Below are 6680 nucleotides of genomic sequence, written 5' to 3'. Positions count from 1 at the left end.
TTTCTGATCCAAAACTGCCCCCCTCCAACTCCCCTGGACCTCACTCCATTCTCTACACCTAAGCTCATCCCCATGTGTCAAAATCCTTCATTCCCCACTTGGAGCAAATATTTCCTTTCGGCTTGTATGTTTAACCCTTTGCACCCCTAGTGTCATGCGACCAGTGGCTCTTCCAGGCAGAAATGAGTCAGTCCAGGGTGGCATATATTTAAAGGGACACCCCAGGCCTGGCTTAGCCATCTTTGGGGACGCCGATATCTTGAGTCTGACAGTCAGCAACATCCAGCCTGGTCAGGTTCACAGTCGAGCAGCATACATACAGTTCTTTCACTTCGGATTTTATGCAAGTGACAGATGATTGGACAAAAAGGAACTCACCGTGTACACTCTGAGGGGAGGCTATGCTCGTGTATAACACAGGCCTGTCCAGAGGGAACACTCGGGACACACAGTTCTTATATCAGCCTCCAGTTCCTCCAGCGTAAAGTGCTAGAAAGAGCCCTGATTGATGCTGGTTGAGGAAGGGCTTTGCCTACTTGGATTCCCTCCTGCCGGTGCCAGGCTGCGCTCTGAGCCAGGGCCCCTCTTTCTTCAGAGCCCTTGATGCTGTGACCCATTCAGGTTGGTACTTGGCCTCCAGACTTGGTGCTGCTAAGTCTTTACCTTTGAGTTTCCCCCTAGTCCCCCCACCCATTCACCCCCCCACCCCCATCCCTCGCTTGTTTTCCTCATTATTCTCGGTGAATGACTGGCTGTCTACTTTACTTCGATGGAAACGGACCGTTCAATGCTGTAGCTCTCTGTCTCTCTAAGAAGAGGTCTCTGTCTGTGTTTCTTTTCAGGATCAGCACTGTGATGGCAGTTTAACTTGGTTTGGAAGGAACTCACTCGCTGGGCTCCAGGCCCGTATAGATTCCTCACTGTGCAGTGCACGAACATTCCCCGTGGACCATGTTTATATACCTCCCAAGACGCAAGAGCTAGTCAGCATTACTGTGTCAATCCAGGGCAAACTGCAGTTAGTTATAATAGTACTTAGCAGGTTCTGCCTTAAATAATAACAGTAATAATAACAATAAGAGTGAGTGCCTATCCTTTCACCATTTACAAAGAAGCTGCACTGCCATTATATGCTCATAGTCTCACAACAGTTCTGAGAAGTATTAAGGTATCAGAACTCCCATTTTACAGTTGACAAAACCATGGCCAGATAGGTCACCGTGACCTGCATATAATCACATAGTAAGGGGCAAAATTGGAACAGATCCTCAAGTCTTTTTCTTCAAAGCCTTGGTATCACGCTGCTTTCTCTTTGTAGCTTCTTGAATCTCTCTTCCCCCAAATTATAAAGCCCCCAAGTAGCACCGCACACACTGATTCCACCCCTCCCCTCTTCTCCCCTCATAGCATAATGACTCTCTACCGCTTTTAATCCAAATGTCATTCCACAAACATTTCCAAAGGCTCTGACACTGGGGTAGGCTTTGTGGCACTGACAACTTAGTTGTAAGGTTCCCAATCTCTTGAGCCAATAAATAAATCTATCCCAAATATTAAAGATGAGAGATAGTTAACACATAACCCACCCACCCACCCCCAGGGATGTTTTCATTTTGGCAGAAAAACCCTGGCACCAGCAAGCCTCAACTCAAAAGAAGGGACTCCCAGGGATGGAAATTCAGATTGTGGACTAGTCCAGTTGAGGAGACATTTGGGGCAAGAGTTGCCTGTTGGATGTTTTCAAGGTTTTTATGATAACACTTTTCCCTCTCTTTTTATTTCACATCCGCTGGGTATGGATCAGTCACTGTCAAGTCCATGCACAGCTCCTGAGAGAAGGCACTGCTCCCTGCAGGACCAGCCCCAACATTCTTATTGTTTTTTTAATTGAAGTTTATTGGGGTGACAATGCTTAGTAGAGTTATATAGGTTTCAAGTGTACAAATCTGTAATACGTCATCTATATATATCACATTGTGTGTTCACCACCCAGAGTCAGTTCTCCTTCCATCACCATATATTTGATCCCCTTTACCCTCATCTACCCATTAACTCGCCTCCCCCCTTACCCTCTGGTAATCACTAAGCTATTGTCTATATCTATCAATTTTTGTTTGTTGGTTTTGTTCCTTTCTTGCCTTCAGTTTTCTATCCCACACATCAGTGAAATCATAGGGTTCTCAACTTTTTCTGGCTGACTTATCTCACTTAGCATAATAAGCTCAAGATTCAGGCATGTTGTCGCAAATGGCACTATTTCATCTTTTCTTACCGCCGAATAGTAGTCCATTGTGTATATATACCACAACTTCTTTATCCATTCATCTATCGAAGGACACTTTGGTTGTTTCCATGTCTTGGCCACCGTAAACAAAGCTTCAATGAACATTGGAGCACACATGTCTTTATGTATAAATGTTTTCAGATTGTTTGGGTAGATACCCAGGAGAGGGATTGCTGGGTCATATGGTAATTCTATTCTTAGTTTTTTGAGGAACCTCCACACTGTCTTCCATAGCGGCTGCACCAGTCTGCATTCCCACCAACAGCGTATGAGGGTTCCTTTTTCTCCACAGCCTCTCCAACACTTGTTATTATTTGTCTTGCTAATGATAGCCATTCTAACTGGTGTGAGTCCCTTTTTGCAGATGACATGATGCTATATACAGAAAACCCTAAGGACTCCACCAAAAAGCTATCAGAAACAATAAACAAATACAGTAAAGTTGCCAGCTACAAAATCAACGTACAAAAATCCATTACATTACTATATACTAACAATGAAATCTCAGGGGGGAAAAATTTTTAAAAAACAACATTCTTAATTCCCACTGCAACCCCGGTCTCCTGCTCCGCTAAGACCTTTCCTATCAGAATCCAGAAGGAAGCTCAGGGGCAGGGCGTCTAAGGAGGCTCTCTCCAAGGGCAAGTAGGACATCTGCCAGGTGCCTCCCTCTCTCCGCGGGCCCCGTGGACAGCTCAGCCTTTTGATTACAGGAAGGGGTTGCTTCCTCCCATTCCCTAACCAGAACCCTCCTCTGACCCTAATAACAGGGCTGTTGAAATCAGCAGTTCCATTTTCTACAGCCAGAACCACACAAACTGAAATCAGCAGGTCAGCCACAGCGCTGCATTTAGCAAGGGCAGGTAAGATTTCTGGAGAGAAATGTCACAGCACGGGAAGTGGGCAGGCAGGCAGCCACAGGCTTGACTTCATTCTGTTGTCCAAAGCCAATGCTGATTATCAGTTTTATGCGCCTTAATAATTATACCAACATTTAAGCTGGTTCTATCATCCTCTATAATGATTCTGTTCTTTCCGAATTTATAATTTACAGGCACGTTCACCCACAGCATCTCATTTAATCCCCACAGCCGTTCTGTAAGGCAAGTGTCATTATTATTTTCAGAGAAATACAGTGCAATGATGGAAAGAGCAGAGGCCGTAGAGTCAGAGGCTGAGTTTCCATACTAATAATTCTGTCTTTCTCCTGGGCCACTCTGCTTCCCAGATAATAACAACCTCCATTGAAATATTTCCAGGAGAATCCGGTGCTCAGCTCCTCTCAGCCCAGGTAACAGTTTCAAGGGCTGAGACCAAGGTGTATTTGGGGGCTTGGTCTTTTAAATATGCACCTGAATGGCGTGTTATCGCTCTGAGATGTGCGGTCAGCGGGCTGTCTTCATTGAGGACACACAGGTAAGTACCCTTCTCTCTGCTGATGACAGCTATGATTGTCCAGAGGAGACGTGGTCACAGCAGACACATCTGGCAAGCTCACTCAGGCCAGAAAGAATGGCTTTACATCAACCACTCTAAACCCCAGATCGCCTTCATAGGAAAACACCCTTCCGCATTCTATTGAGCCAACAATTCTATACCACAGTTCAAATTGTTCAGTTACCAGGGAATAGAATGTATAAATAATGCATCTTGGCAGTTTTTCCAGGAAGCTCCATTGCTCAAAATTTTAAATTCTAGTGGGCAGCATTTCTGAAAGCGTGTTCCAAGGATTCCTCCCAAAGGGGATCTAAAAGGATTGACATGTGTTCCCCAAAAAGAGAGGTTGAAGTCAGACCCCAGTACCTGTGAACGTGATCTTATTTGGAAACAGGTTCTTCATAGACATAAACAGGTTAAGATGAGGGCATACTGGATGGGAGTAGTGTGGGCCCTTCATTCAATATGACTGGTGCCCTTACAGAAAGAGGAGAGACACAGGGAGAACACCATGTGAGGACAGAGGCAGAGACTAGTGTGGCACCCCCATGAGCCATGGAGTGACAAGGATTACCAGCCACCACCAGAAGCTGGGAGAAAGGCGACTTGGAGAGAACACAGCCCTGCTGACACTTTGATTTTGAACTTCTGGCCTCCAGAACTGTGAGAAAATTAATTTCTGTTGTTTGAAGCCACCCAGTTTGTGGTACTTGCTTGCAGCAGCCACAGGAAATTAAGATAAGGTCTGTGGTGAAATAAGCTTTTAAAAATGATGGGTTCACCAGTGCCTCTCAACCCAAGGACATTTTTTTTTAAATACCATACCATAGACCAGTTAAATCATCATCTATGAGGGGTGAGTATTTTTTAAAGCATTTCTTTAAAGCTCCCAGGAGATTCTGAGACACAATGGACAACATTAAACAGGTTCCCTTACTTATAAACTTCCCAGCAGTTAATATGCTGTGAACTACTATAGGAGATATTTAGGATGCAGAATTTCTCAAATTTATTTGACCACAGATCTTTTTTTCTTTCTTTTTTTTTTTTTTTTTTTATGGAGCATCTTCTCCAAGACACATGTGTAGCAAAACACACTTTGAAAAACACTGCTATCTTTTATTGGATTTTTTACGGTCTCGGTGAGTGAAATGATAACACCTACTTTGAAATCTCTCCAGGCTAAAATGACTTCTGTGATGCTCCACATTAGAGAGCGTAGCCCTCTTTCACCTACGTGTGCATGTTCTGGAATAGATCAGATGTTCTCACGGAGGAAGTGTGAAAGCACGGAGTCCATTTAGACGGTCACATTTCTTAAACAGACTCCTTTATTTTCATTAGTAAACCTTGACCCTTTCCTCTGGCTTGTGGATTGCCAAAGCATACGGTCTGTCTTTAAATGTTAACACCGGCTAGCTATGCTTATTCTCACCAAGACTATAACTTTAAATAGTCTGTGTTCAATCTATGTCAGGCATAGTTGCAAAAAGTGTGTGTGTCGGGGGTGTGTGTGTGTGGGTACACATTTGTTTATGCAGGATGGCCCAGAGCTCATGCACTCCATCCATCCCACTAAACGGGTATTCTTAACCTATGGTTTATGAATGGAGAGAGGTCCGGGAATAGAAAAAGAGGAAAAAAAAATGTATCTTTAGTTTTTTTCACTAACTGACTTTAATTGCAAAGGGAGGCAACAAACTGCAAATTCAGGAACAGCAGTTACCTCTGACTTTGTCACCAATAGAAAATATAGACTTTCATATCCTATGACAGTGGAGGGGTTGCAAGTCTCTCAAAATATCATTACACTCATCAGTTCTCCAAAACTGTTGCGGTTATGAGACCTGCTGTTAGACCTTGTTATTTACAGACTGCATCTTGAGAAAAAGGGCTCTAGGTAGTTTTAAATGTACTCTTGGGTCAAATGCGATCTTCAGAGGCAAGTTCTTGAGTGATGTCATTTTAATGTATTATCTAATTATTTTAGTGGTTTGCACTGCGTTGTGTCAGGGAGTCACCTGGAAGGTGTCACCAGTAGTGGTTGTGCAAAATTTGGGGTTGTGCCAATTGTCAAGATTTTCAGAATGCTATTAACTTCACCTTTGTCTATTTCTATGGAGATCTCTGATAGAATTTTTATGGATTTCAAATCAGAAAAAGGCATGCTACACCTAAACAACTTTTGAAAACTCTTTGAACATTATTAATCCTGAAACATTGGCCACGAGAAGACATAAACCCAACTTTATGTCTTGTCTCTAGGAATCATTGAGGACATATGATAGGCATCTATGGCCAAATAATATTTTGGAGGACGCTAGCTATCCTCCATTCAAACCATACTAGAAGCATCCATTTGTTACCTCTGGGAAGCACTGTTACAGCAGAAACACAAAAGGAAACAGAAAGTGCCGAGGCTCAGCTAATGAGCTTCAGAATCTACTACTGAGATGCAGAGCAGAGGAAGGACGGACATTTTTAAGTCTCAAAACCCTGGCATGTCCGTGTCGCATGCCACGACCCTAAAGGAATCAGCATAAACTTTATGCTATAAATCATCCATTTGGAAGTAACTGATAAAGGGCCAGCCTATCCTGTTCTGGTCAGCTGATGTTTCCACAGGCTGGAGGGTGGAATGTGTGGCAAGAAGCGAGCTGGTGAGTATCCAGACTCGGAGCCTCACAGCTGCTCTCCCTCCCCTTCCGCAGCCCCAACCAATAGGATTACTGACCTAAGAGACGTGGAGGCCTGGGTGCAGCCTGGGAGCTCTCCATGCAGGCCCTACCTCTCCTGCCCGCACGGAGGCAGCAGCACCGCAGAGAGGGCCTGGGGCAGTACCTTGAGCTCCCTGCGGTCCAGAGTGATGGAGAAGGGCCCCAAACCTCCCTCAAATGTAGTTGATGAGAGCCAGTACACCCTAAGAGGCATGGTGTTCAGACAAGAGCTGCCTTCGCGA

The sequence above is a fragment of the Rhinolophus sinicus genome, linkage group LG07 (genome assembly GCF_036562045.2).
Source record: "Rhinolophus sinicus isolate RSC01 linkage group LG07, ASM3656204v1, whole genome shotgun sequence".
Classification (NCBI taxonomy): Eukaryota; Metazoa; Chordata; class Mammalia; order Chiroptera; family Rhinolophidae; genus Rhinolophus; species Rhinolophus sinicus.
The sequence above is the reverse complement of the archived record's forward strand: the minus strand, read 5'-3'. Positions refer to the sequence as shown.